Raw genomic sequence first — 14005 nt, 5'->3', positions numbered from 1 at the left:
CATCCTTGTGCCTTTGGGATAAATCCCACTTGATACTAACATATATAATATTTTTTGATGTTGCATTGGATTCAGTTTGTTAATATTTTGTTGAGAATTTGTGCATCTGTGTTCATTAGGATATTCATCTGTAGTTTTCTTTTTGAATTGTGTCTTTGTTTGGTTTTGGTATAAGAATAATGCTGGCCTCAGAAAGAGTTTGGCAGAGTGTCATACTTTTCAGTATTTTCTACAATTTGAACATTATTAGAATTGGTTCCTCTTTATATGTTTTGTAGATTTCAATAGTAAAGCCATCAAGTCCCAGAATTTCTGTGATGATAATCTTTTAATTCTGCATCAATTTTGTTACCTGCTATGCTTCTCTTTAGATTTTCTATATCTTCTTGATTTAATCTTATAGATTACATGTAGCCCAGAATTTGTCCATTTCTTCAAATTTTTCCAATTTAGAGGCTTGCATTATGGCGTATAGGGTAAAGCTGTTGCCTGCGAAGCCGACATCCTGTGTGGATGCTGGTTTGTGACCTGGTTGCAGTCTACCCACGTTGGAGACCCACATGAAGCTCTTAGCACCTGGGTTGTATGGTAGGGTTATATTCAGGTTTCTGAGGAATCTCCAGACTGACTTCCATAGTGGATTTACCAGACTGCATTTCCACCAACTGTGGGTGGGTTAGTGTCCCTTTTTCCCCATATCCTCGCCATCATCTGTTGTTGGTAGATTTCTGTATGTAAGCCATTCTAACCGGGGTGAGGTGAAACTTCACTGTGGTTTTGATTTGCATTTCCCTGATTGCTAGTGATCTTGAACATTGTTTCATGTGTCTGTTAGCCCTTTGGATTTCCTCTTTTGAAAAATGTCTATTGAGGTCCTTGGCCCATCTCTCAAGTGAGTTGTTGTTTTGTTGTTGTGGAGTTTCTTGATCTCTTTGTAGATTCTGGTTATTAATCCTTTATCTGTTTCATAGTTTGCAAATATTTTTTCCCATTCTGTCAGATGCCTCTTCACTTTCCTGACTGTTTCTTTTGAAGTACAGAAACTTCTCAATTTGATGCAATCCCAATAGTTAATTTTGGCTTTGAGTGCCTGTGCTTCCAGGGTCTTTTCCAAGAAGTCTTTGCCTGTGCCTGCATCCTGCAGGGTTTCTCTAATGTTCTCTAATAATTTGATGGTGTTGGTTCGTAGATTTAAATATTTAATCCATGTTGAGTGAATTTTTGTGTAAGGTGAAAGGTAGGAGTCTTGCTTCATGATTCTGCACGTGGAAATCCAGTTTTCCCAGCACCATTTATTGAATAGACTGTCCTTACTCCAGGAACTGATTTTAGATCCTTGATCAAATATAAGTTGGCTGCAGATGTTTGGATTGATTTCTGGTGTTTCTTTTCTGTTCCATTGGTCTATCCATCTGTTTCTGTACCAGTACCATGCTGTTTTGATTACAACTGCCCAGTAGTATGTCCTGAAATCTGGTATTGTGATGCCTCCGGCTTTGTTTTTGTTGTACAAGATTGCTTTAGATATTCGAGGTCTCCTGTGTCTCCATATGAATTTCAGAATCATTTTTTCCAGATCTGAGAAGAATGTCCTTGGTATTTTGATTGGTATCACATTGAATCTATAAATTGCTTTTGGGAGAATGGACATTTTGATGATGTTGATTCTTCCAATCCATGAGCATTTTTTGGTATCCTCTTCTATTTCTTTAAGATTTTGTAATTCTCATCATAGAGATCTTTAACGTCCTTGGTTAAGTTTATTTTCAAGGTATTTGATTGTTTTTGTGGCTATTGTGAGTGGGATTGATAGCAGTTCTTCCTCAGCCATGGCATTGCCTGTGTATACAAAGGCTGTTGATTTTTGTGCATTGATTTTATATCCTGCTACTTTGCCAAATTCTTCTAAGAGTTCCAATAGTCTCTTAGTAGAGTTCTTTAGATCCCCTAAATTTTGAATCATACCATCTGCAAAGAGGGATAGTTTGACTTCTTCCTTCCCAATTTGTATGCCTTTAATTTCTTTTTCTTGCCTGATGGCTCTGGCTAAAACTTCCAGAACTATATTGAATAGCAGTGGTGAGAGTGGGCATGCCTGTCTGGTACCAGATCTCAGTGGAAATGCTTCCAACTTTTTCCCATTCAATAGGATTCTGGCCGTGGGTTTTTCATAAATTGCTTTGATTGTATTGAGGATTGTTCCTTCTATACCCAATTTGCTTAGAGTTTTCATCATGAAAGGGTGTTGTATTTCATTGAATGCTTTCTCTGCATTGAGATAATCATATAGTTTTTCTTCTGCAGTTTGTTAATGTGGTGTATCACATTGATTGTCTTGCGCACATTGAACCATCCCTGCATACCAGGGATAAATCCCACTTGGTCTGGGTGGATGATTTTTCTGATGTGTAGTTGCATTCTATTGGCCAGAATTTTATTGAGGATTTTTGCATCTATGTTCTTCAGGGATATTGGTCTGTAATTTTCTTTCAATGCTGCATCTTTTTCAGGCTTAGGGATTAAGGTGATGCTGGCTACATAGAAAGAATTTGGGAGGATTCCGACTTTTTTGATTGTTCTGAATAGTTTGAGAAGAATTGGAGTTAGTTCTTCTTCTTCTTCTTCTTTTTTTTTTTTTTTTTTTGACAGGCAGAGTGGACAGTGAGTGAGAGAGAGAGAAAGGTCTTCCTTTTCTGTTGGTTCATCCCCCAGTGGTCGTTGCGGCTGGCGCACTGCGGCCGGCGCACGGCGCTGATCTGAAGCCAGGATCCAGGTGCTTTTCCTGGTCTCTGATGCGGGTGCAGGGCCCAAGCACTTGGGCCATCCTCCAGTGCACTCCCGGGCCACAGCGGAGAGCTGGACTGGAAGAGGAGCAACTGGGACAGAATCCAGCGCCCTGACCAGAACCTGAACCCGGTGTGCTGGCACTGCAGGCAGAGGATTAGCCTAGTGAGCCGTGGCGCCAGCCTTGAGTTAGTTCTTTAAATGTCTGGTAGAATTCAGCAGTGAATCCATCCAGTCCTGGGCATTACTTTGTTGGAAGGGCCTTTATTACTGTTTCAATTTCTGTCTCACTTATGGGTTGTTTAGGTTTTCTATGTCTTCCTGGTTCAATTTAGGTAGGATGCATGTGTCCAGGAATCTATCCATTTCTGATAGGTTTCCCTGTTTGCTGGCATACAACGCTTTGAAGTAATTTCTGATGATTCTTTATTTCTGTGGTGTCTGTTGTTACATTTCCTTTTTCATCTCTGATTTTATTGATTTGGGTCTTTTCTCTTCTTTTCTAGTTAGTTGGACCAATGGTGTGTCAATTTTGTTTATTTTTTCAAAAAACCAGCTCTTCGCTTGGCCAATCTTTTGTAATGTTTTTTTTGGATTCAATCCTGTTGATTTCTTCTCTGCTTTTAATTATTTCTCTTCTACTAGATTTGGATCTGGTTTGCTGCAGTTTTTCTAGATCCTTGAGATGCATTGAAAGCTCATTTATTTGGTTAGTTTCCAATTTCTTGATGTAGGCACCTATTGCTATAAACTTTCCTCTTAACACTGCTTTCGCTGTATCCCATAAGTTTTGATATGTTGTGTTGTTATCCTCATTTACTTCCAGAAAGTTTTTGATTTCTCTTTTAATTTCTTCTATGACCCATTGTTCATTCAGGAGCATGTTGTTCAATCTCCATGTGTTTGCATATGCTCTAGGGATTCCTGAGTTGGTAATTTCCAACCTTCTACCTGAAAGACAAAGTCTGTCTCTCTGTCTCTCTCTTTCTCTCTCTCTCTCTCTTTCTCACACATACACGCACAGAGAGAGAGAGTCACGCACATGCACACACACACAGGGTGTGGGGGTAGGAGAGAGAGAAAGAGAGAGGGAGGGTTCAGTCTTCCATCTGTTGTTTCACTTCCCAAATGCCCAAAACAGCCAGGACTGGACCAGGCTGAAGCCAGGATTCTAGAACTCCATCAAGGTCTCCCACATGGGTAGAGGAAGCCCAAGCACTTGAACCATCATCTGCTACCTCTAGTATATGTTAGCAGGAAGCTTGATTGAAAGTGGAGTACGTGGGACTGGGACTGGTGCTTCAGTATATAATGCATGTGTCTCAAGTGGTGGCTGGACTCACCAGGCCACAATGCCCACCCCTGTTGTCCTACTTTGTGTATGCCACTGTATAAAAATGTTTTTGCTAAAATGTTTAGTGGTTTCCTCATTTGCCATTAAATATTCTGTTTGATTCTATTTGACTCTCTGTAAATCTTGCTGTTGATCATCCCAAAGCTTTTGATCCTTTGTTTTGGTGAAGTCCTATTTCCAGGAATTTGTTTTTGTTTTCTCTTGTTTTTTTAACCAGCCCTTTAGTAGTTGTCCTCCTCTATTTTTTGTTCTGCATTTCTACTGTAAGTAATGATTTTTATTGAACTCTAAGTTTTAATTGTATGAATGTTTTCAATGTTAGTGCAGGTTTAATATGTATCAGTTTCATTTCTTTTTGCATGTAATGTATATATGTATTTTATTTCCCCTTTTTTGCTTACATAAAAATAGCATGTTATAGGTACTTTCTTATATTTTCCTTGCACATAATCATGGGAGTCACTCATTTGAATTAGTAAATGTTTTTCTCATTTTTGGTCATTTCTCAATATGGCTAAATAATATTTCATTGTATGCATGTACCACATTTTGTCTATCTGCTCCTCTGCTGATAAACACTGATTATTTTTATTTTCACTGTTATGAATAATACTATTATAAATATGGTAGACAGTTTATATCTGTCTTCATCACTTTTGGGTATACTCTTAGAAATGGAATTGCTGGATCCTATTCTTAAAAAAATAATTTAAAACACATTTATAGTGAAGACATATTAGTAATTTATTTGACTCATTAATTAAGGAAGCAGTAGTAAAGTGGATTCAATGGAGAATTCAAGAGTCTGAAGTGAAAAACTGCAAAATTACTAAATTCAATGTCATACTTATAATGTTATACAGGGCAACAGAAATCTTTGGGATTATTGTTTGTAACAAATAGAAATCCTTAGTAGCTTACCAATTTTCTGTAAGTTATCTAATTATAGAGAGCCTGGAACATAATTAATACAAAGTGATAAGTTGAACAAAGTTACAATTTACTGGGGAATCATCATATAACCTTTGAGTATACTTATTGAGCAGTTTTCTAGTAAACTACCAGAAAGGCAATAAACTTCTTTTGCCTTCACTTCAAATATTGGAATATTTCCTTCTCATTTGTCGATGTACATTTTGTTTATGATTATTTTGCATCACTTTTAAGAGTAGACTTTGTTTTAGAGTAGTTTTATGTTCAAATAAAATTTAACAGAAAATCCATAGTTTCCAAGTGCACCCTGATCCAAATATACAGTTTATCCTAATGTCAACATCCCACACCAGAATGTTTGTTTGTTGCAACCAAACCTACACTGATACATGGTTATCTTCCAACCTCCATGGTTCTTAGATTCCGTTCTTGCTTTTATACATGCTGTGGGTTTTGAAAAATATATGATGACATGTGTCTGTCATGATACAGAAGAGTTTCATCCTCCTAACAATACTCCATGATTCACAATTGCATTCTCTAAATCTGCAGCCACTGAGTTTTTAACAGTCTCTCTCCTGGAGAGTCTCCTAGTTGGAGCCATACAATATGTAGGCTTTTCAGATGAGCTTCTTTCACTTAGCAATATGTGCTTACAGCTCCATCCTGTCTTTTCAGGGGTTGATAGCTCATTTCCTTTTTAGCCTTGAGTAGTATTTCCGTGTCTTAATGTACCAGCATTTAGTTATCCAACTGCCTACTGAAAAACAAGTTGAATGCTTCCAGATTTTGCCAGAAGCAAAAAAGCTGTGTGTTCAAGTTTTTGTGTTTAAATACATTTTCAAATCCTTCAGGCAAATTTCAACAGCTTGATTGTGAGATCATTCGATAAGAATATGTTTAGTTTTGTTAGAAACTACCAAAGTAACTCTGCCATTTTGCATTCCCATAAGCAAATAATGAGAGTTCTTTTTGCTCCACATCCTACCAGCATTTGGTGTTGTCAGTGTTGTGGACTCTGAAGGGATTCTGACCATTCTAAAAGGTGTATAGTCATATCTCCTTGCTTAATTTAAATTTCCCTGATAATAATATGCTGGATTTTTTTTATTTGTTTCTTTATCTGAGGAGCATAGTTACACACACACACACACACACACACACAGAGAGAGAGAGAGAGAGAGAGAGAGAGAGAGAGAGAATGAGAGAGAATGAGAGTTTTTCCATCTAGTGGTTCACTCCCCAAATGGCTACAGTGTCCAGGGCTGGGCCAGGCTGAAGCCAGGAGCCAGGACCTTCTTTTTCGTCTCCCACATGGGGCACCAGTACTTGGGCCATCATCTTTGCTGCTTTCCCAGGTGCATTAGCAGGGAGCTGGAACTGAAATGGAGCAGCCAGGACATTGACCAAACCAGTGCCCATATGAGATGCTGGCACCTCAGGTGGAGGCCTAACTTACTATGTCATGGTTGCTGGCCCCTGCTGGATATAGTTTGATATGCTTATTTGTCATCTACATATATTCTTTTGCTCATTTTAAAAACAGATTATTTATTTTCCTATTATTGAATTTAAGAGTTTTTTTGTTTGTTTGTTTGTTTTTAAATCTTCTCTTTCCTCTTATCACTCTAAAATGCTTTTTCTGTTTCTTGGTCTCCTTTAGTGATGATGTTGATTGTTTCTGTACCTGGATATTTAATGATTCTTTCGCATTGTTGCTGCAGTTGCCTAAGGAACACTTTTGCCTCTGTGTTTAATGCTGCCCTATCCACATGTTGTCATTTGTCAAAATTCTGCTTGATCTTCATAAGCCTCCTCAGACTCACATTCTACAGCCTTTTCTGATCCTTGTTATCTGCGGTGATCACCTGTTCTTCCAACAAGTGTCATTTTGTTCGTGCTGTCTTTAGGGTCTACATCAGTTATTTCCCTTCTTCTTGAGGCTAGTGATCTGACGTTTTTCCCTTTCCAAGCAAGTAGCTCAGACCTTTGAAAATGGCAAATCTTTAATTAATTAATGCTGAAGGAAGGAAAAATTGAAGGAAGGAGAGATTGTTTAGCATAGCACACCAAAATTGATTGTTAACTGAACATTTTTAATTGTTAAATTTAGTCTGAACTATAATAAATGGGAGGTACTTTATTCTGTTAATTCACAGGAATGTTTGCCAGTTTTGCTTTATGTTTCTAAGTCAGTTAAATCTGAATGATAATCTAGAAATTTCAGATTTGTTTTCAGTTCTGCATTGTATTGATCTCTATATAGCTACTACGTATCATACTGCTTAGTGTCTAATATACACACAAATTATTTTTATATTTTTTGAAAAAGTAACAAAATTTGGGGTAGGCTTTTGGCTAGCAGTTAAGATACCATTGGGGTGCTAGCATTCCATGTTTGAGTTCCTGGTTTGAGTCTATCTGCTCACTTCTGATTCAGCTTTCTGCTAATGAACACTGTAGAAGGCAGCAGGCGATGCCTCCAGTACTTAGTATGCCCCCCATATGGAAGACCTGGAATGAGTTTCAGGCTCCTGATGTTAGTCCAGTCCTGGCTTCTGTGGACTTCTGGGGAGTAAGCCAGTAGATGAAAGATCTGTTTTTCTGTCTTTCACTGTCTCTCTTTCAAATGAAATATAAAAATAAAATTACAAAGTAATTAATGAAGTTAATGTTAGTTTTGATAAGTTTATTAACCAGTTCAAACTTGTAGGCTGCATCTTTGTAGCAACCAAAAAGAATGCTGTCAGTAGTAACTTTCAGATTTTCAAAATGACAAGTATAAAGATAATAATTTTAATAATAATAAAATAAACTAACTTTTTAGAGTGCTCATTTTGTGCTGTGTTTCATGCCTTAGGTACAGCATCTCATTTAATTAGTAAATAAATGGTGGTTTATTTGATGGACAAGGAATTTGAGGTCAGGGAGGTTAAATTACTTGCCTTAGAGCCCATGGCAAATTAATCAGTACGTAATTTAGATCCATTTTATCTAATTCCAATGCCCTTTGAGTCTGAGTGTTATTTCATCTGATGAGTTTTATCTGAATCCTCCAGAATCTTGATTAGATGTTCCATTGCAAACTGTTTTTCTTTGAGTAATGCTTTGCAAATTGTTTTATGTTTGACTAATTATTAATTAGTCAATTATAATTATTTCTGTAAAGGCAAGGAATACTCATAGCTGTATCCTCAGTACCCAGCATATAAAGAAGAATACATGGTTAATAAATGATTTTTGAATGAATCCATGAGTGAACGAACCACAGTCAGTCACCTAGGAAGTAGGAATAATTTAAATAAATGGTTTATGAACATATGTAATGTCATCTGTGGCTGGGTGCTCTGTGACCTAAACTGCAAAGGAAGCTTATCTGTATACAAGGTTCTATGTTAATCTTGTACGCTGAGAATTTTATTTAATCCCCACATTAAGCTGTTCCTATTTTTTAATATTAAGAAACTCAGTTGAGAGGGATTAAAAAACTTGCACAGGGTCAAAGATTCTAGATTTCAGAGTGAAGATTTGGGTCAGAACCTTTGTATTTCCAAGCCCATGCTGACTACATTAAGCTGGGTTGTATAAGTTAGAATAATGTAAATTATTAAGAAGTTTCATATGATGGTGTTGTAGACAGTAAGAGAGATTGGCTACATGTGAGTATAGGAGCTTACTTCATTTATAATTTTTTCCTACAGATAGATTCTTTTTTGTCAAACCTCCAGTTGTTTCTCAGGACTTTTCGCCACACTGTTTAACTTTGAGCTGATTAAAATGCTTTAAATGTTAAGATAATGATTACTGATATAAATATTTTTCTGTATTGTGTGAAAACATTGATTAGAATTCAAGAAAGATTTAGAGCTATAAACCACATGGGAAACAATTAAAATTACAACATGTATTCTAAAGAAACTAACTTCACTATCTAGTTTTAGATGAGTTACCATACCACTTTGGAAGTGAGTGAAACATACGATTGTGGCCCCCAAAATATGTATGTATATGTGGAAACTTAAAGGGAATTTTATATAAGGCAGATTTAATTTCTGAACTTCCATCCAAAATTGCTGGCTGGCTTATTTTTTAATTATGCTAAAGTTTATTTATATTTAGCATTTCTATAATCATTGTCAGATAATACTGAATGTTATAAAATACTACTGTGTCTTTAGAAGCTAATTACTGAGAAGCAAAACTAACATACATTCCAAAAGTTTGCTGTTTTGGACCAGATAAATAAAATGAGATCCTTTTATAAAAAAGATTAATGAAGCAAGTGGGTAAAGCCACTGCCTTCAGTGCCAACATCCCATATTGGCACCAGTTTGAGTCCTGGCTGCTCCATTTCTGATCCAGCTCTCTGCTGTGGCCTGGGAGGGCAGTACAAGATGGCCCCTGCACCCACGTGGGAGACATGGAGGAAGCTCTTGGCTCCTGGCTTTGGATCGGCCCAGCTCCAGCCATTATGGACATTTTGGAAGTGAACCAGCAGATAGAAGACTTTCTTTCTCTCTCTCTCTCTCTATGTCTCTCTCATTCTCTCCCTCTCTCCCTCTCTCCCTCTCCCTTTCTGTAACTGCCTTTCAAATATTTGAAAAGCAGTGTGACGGAGATGAGAGAGAGAGGGAAAGAGTGTATGAAAGAGAGAGAGAGAGAGAGAGAGAGAGAGAGACTTCGTCTGAGGATTCACTCCTCAAATGAATATAACAGTGGCTGGTGCTGTGGCATAATAAGTTAAGCCTTGGCCTACAGTGCCCACGTCCACATCCCCTTTGGGCATGCCCATTCGAGATCTGGCTGCTCCACTTCTGATCCTGCTGCCTGTTAATGGCTTGGGAAAGCAACAGAAGATGGCCCTAGTGCTCGGGCCCCTGCACCCACGTGGGAGACCCAGAAGAAGCTCCTGGCTTCTGGCTTCGATTTGACCCAGCTCTGGCCTTTGTGGCCATTTGGTGAGTGAATCGGCAGATGGAAGACCTCTCTCTGTATCTCCCTCTCTGTGTTTTATAACTCTGCCTCTCAAATAAATAAGTCTTAGAAAAAATGCCTGCAATAGCCAGGGCTATGCCAGGCCAAATCCGGGAGCCAGGGACTCAAACTGGGTCTCCTACATGAATGGCAGAGGCCCATAATTGGGCAGTCATCTGATGCCTTCCTAGACACATTAGCAAGAAGCTGGATGGGAAATAGAGAAACTAGGACTCAAACCAGCACTCCCATATGGGATGCAGGTATCCCAAGCAGCGGCTTAACCCTCAACACCCACCCCTGAAATCTTTTTTTTTAAGATTTATTTATTTACTTTGAAAGTCAGAGTTACACAGAGAGAGAAGGAGAGGCAGAGAGAGAGAGAGAGAGAGGTTTCCCATCCGCTGGTTCACTCCCCAGATGGCTGCAACTGCCAGAGCTGCACCAATCCAAAAGCCAGGAGCCAGGAGCTTCCTCCAGGTATTCCCATGCGGGTGCAGGGGCCCAAGGGCTTGGGCCATCTTCTGCTGCTTTCCCAGGCCATAGCAGAGAGCTGGATCGGAAGTGGAGCAGCCAGGTCTCGAACCGGTGCCCATATGGGGATGCCAGCACTGCAGGCAGCGGCTTTGCTTGCTACACCACAGTGCCGCCCCCCCTGAAATCTTACTATCTACATCTCTTTCTATACTATACCTAACATTCTATTAAAATAAGAAAATCTAATAGGGTAAAATAAAGTGTCTTAGTTCTGGAAGCCGTGTTGCCGAAGTTGCTTGGGAACTGCACTCGGGCAGTGCTGAGACTCTTCAAGCGCCAGGTGATCTCTGAGCCGTTAGACATGTCACCCAGTCCTGCGTCTGGAGAGGAGCTCAGGTGTACACAACAACGGCAGTGAAATAACTGAAACGGGACCACATGTGCCAGAGACAAACAGCAGCTGCGTGAGGGTGAGATAAACTGTTAATGCGGTTAAGTATAGGGTTAACTTGCAGTTCCCCTAGCTGTCAGACAAAAAGAAAAGTATGATATATTTTTGGGTCTTATTTTTCCAGTAATAGGAAGCATGTGAGGGTATCAGGAGTGTGTTTTCAAAGTGTAGAATCTGAACATTAGATATGCTTTTGTAAAGCACTTACTTACTTACCTACTAGCACTTAGTAAATTTATAGATTGTCTGTGATGTATGTATAAACAAATGAAATATCTGATCAATAAGAATTCCCCTTGTGTATTGTCATACAAGAGACACTGACCAAAATAAGGACCCGTAGAATTAACAGCTAAGAAACATCAACGACATCATCTGGTTATTCCTTATAATGATGAAAGCTTTTTTTGATGAAAGCTTAAAGACGTAGGATCTGTTACAATATTGTGAATGCATATTTTAAATACATCATTTGGAAGATGTTGTTTCTTACATCTTCAAGGTAGACTATCTATCAAGTAGACTTACTATCTATCAAGGTAGAATTACCTTGATAAAACACAGAACTCTGAGACTCAAATAAAATAATTCTTAGTGTATAAAATTGTGGAATACCATTACTATGGCAGATCATTTCAAGGAACATTGTAACAACTTTTAATTGAATAAACGATGAGTGCTCAAAGTGACGTCAGAAGCCTGTCAGCCATGTGCTTTTAGCTAAGGTAGTGTATCATACTTTTTTGGAAAATGCTTGAGCTTCATGGTTATTTTTTCTTAACTGGAGGACTATGCCTGCCTGCATGGGATGGACAAAAAAGAAGCAATACTGCATCGGCTGGAAACCTTTTCATGTACAATAGAGGGGACTATCCCTTGGACAAGCTTAGGTTTTGTATATCTCACAGTCACTGACAGATATTAAGCAATCACTTCATTAAGTCCCACTATGAATGTTCAGATACGTGTATATATCATCAAAAATTTCATATAGCTGTGCAATGCAGGTCTTCGTATTTTGGGCTTTAGGCTTCCTTTACTCCTGAGCCCATGTTCATCTAGTTAGAAAAATGTTAACTGTTAACTTTCCGTGGTGCTGCTGAGATGGCAGGTGCATTCAGTGTTGGTTTATAGAATCATTAACTTATTTGACTTTATGCTGCAAAACCACCTGCAAATCATTTTTAAGGATTACTTTATATCACATGTTGAAGTTTTTATAAACAAGTTCAGAATATCTCTAAGATGTAGGCATATTAAATCTTATGTCCCATCTAGTAGTTCAGTATATTGATGTGGTCACTTTGGGCATTGCCTTTCTCCAACTGCTCTACAGAATGTGAATATAAAAATGAAATCATCTAAGAGAAGGAATAAATTTCCAATATTTTTAGGGTAACTGCTCATATCTTATATTTTATAAATATATAAAGCAATGCATTTATGCCCCATAGAAATGTATTGGGAGTTACTTAATAAAAGATGATCTATGATTTCTTCTCATTTAGTTATTTGGATTTTGATTTGAAGTTTATGATTCAATTTATTTTGGTCATGTCAAAAGGCTTTGAATGAATAGTATTATGTGGATTTTGGGTTATTTCAAATAAAGAAGGTAAACCCCAATATTATTTATGTCTTGATCATTTTTGTGTGTATTCTGAGTTCATTATATATAAATTACATATAAAAATATAAAAATTATATATGTAAAATTCAGTATAAAAAATTAAAAAATGGAAGACCTGAGAAGAATGCCTCACTCTGAATTTTACTGTTTACCCAAATAACTGTGGCTAAAAGAATCTTATTTTTACTGTAAATTATAAGATACATTAACGTATTAAACATCCCACATTCATATATTCTTAGAATCTGTATGTGCTAGCATAATTTAGATTTTTCAGAGTTCTAAGATTAAAATTGTTGGAAAAAGGCAAACAATTAATGGAGAAGTAAAACAATTATGTATGGCACTTAAAATACCTCTCTATTGTGGTTGAGTGTCTATAACATAAAATTTACAAATTTTTCCTTTTATTTTCATCTGTTTTACCTACTCCAAATATCACTCAATTATCTAAGAGGCTCAAGTCATTACATGTGCGAGTAGTCACAAATAGTTTTTAACTTTCTACAGATAGAGATGCTATTCATATTTATATACTGTGTGCTATATAACATTTCAAAGTTGGAAAATGTACATATATGACATAAGATTTATCAGTACGTGACATAGTAACCATCTTAATTGATGTCAGTATGCACTGTAGTGTTCTACACAAGGAGGAAATCACCTAATGATGCATTTCTCAGAACTCATTCCTTCTGTGAAGCTGTGTATATGTATGTATATATTTAAAATCATACTGTTTTTATAGTTTTATACTTAGTAAAACACAAATGAAATGCTTTCTTTTAGCTTTTTGTTTATTCTTACTTAAATATGATTCTAATTTTGGGGTAAGGACGATGGTAGTATCTAGTGTCTGCCAGCATGCTTTCATGCTACCATGTAACTAAATGGAATAATAAGCAATTGCATACAAGGAAAACAATCATTAATTAAGTTATATAGCAAATGCTATAGAATATATGTAGAGAGTAATGAAAAAGAAACAAGAGTTTTGTTGGCTTTTGTTGTTGTCGTTTTGTTGTTTTTGTTGTTTTTAATATTTCATTTATTTATTTGAGAGGTAGCGTTACAGACAGTGAGAAGGAGAGACAGAGAGAAAGGTCTTCCATCCACTGGTTCACTCCCCAAATGGCCACAAGAGCCAGAACTGTGCCAATCTGAAGCCAAGAGCCAGGAGCTTCTCCCAGGTCTCCCATGCAGGTGCAGTGGTCCAAGTACTTGAGCCGTTTTCTACTGCTTTCCCAGGCCATAACAGAGAGCTGGATGGGAAGAGGAGCAGCCGGACTAGAACCGGCACCTATGTGGGATGCCAGCGCTGCAGGTGGAGGATTAATTACTGACAAAACCCTCATTTACTGTTATGTTCCTGGTTAGTTTGGGTACAGCAAAAATGTTT

The 14005-nt window shown here is 37.6% G+C and overlaps 1 protein-coding gene across 3 annotated transcripts in view; it reads left to right on the top strand.

The window, feature by feature from the left end:
• Window positions 1–14005, top strand: part of GLRB (glycine receptor beta) — a 126981-nt gene that overhangs the window by 73111 nt on the left and 39865 nt on the right. The window lies entirely within an intron of this gene.

Source organism: Oryctolagus cuniculus, chromosome 8 (assembly GCF_964237555.1).
Source record: "Oryctolagus cuniculus chromosome 8, mOryCun1.1, whole genome shotgun sequence".
NCBI classification, from domain to species: Eukaryota; Metazoa; Chordata; class Mammalia; order Lagomorpha; family Leporidae; genus Oryctolagus; species Oryctolagus cuniculus.
The sequence above is the reverse complement of the archived record's forward strand: the minus strand, read 5'-3'. Positions and strand labels throughout refer to the sequence as shown.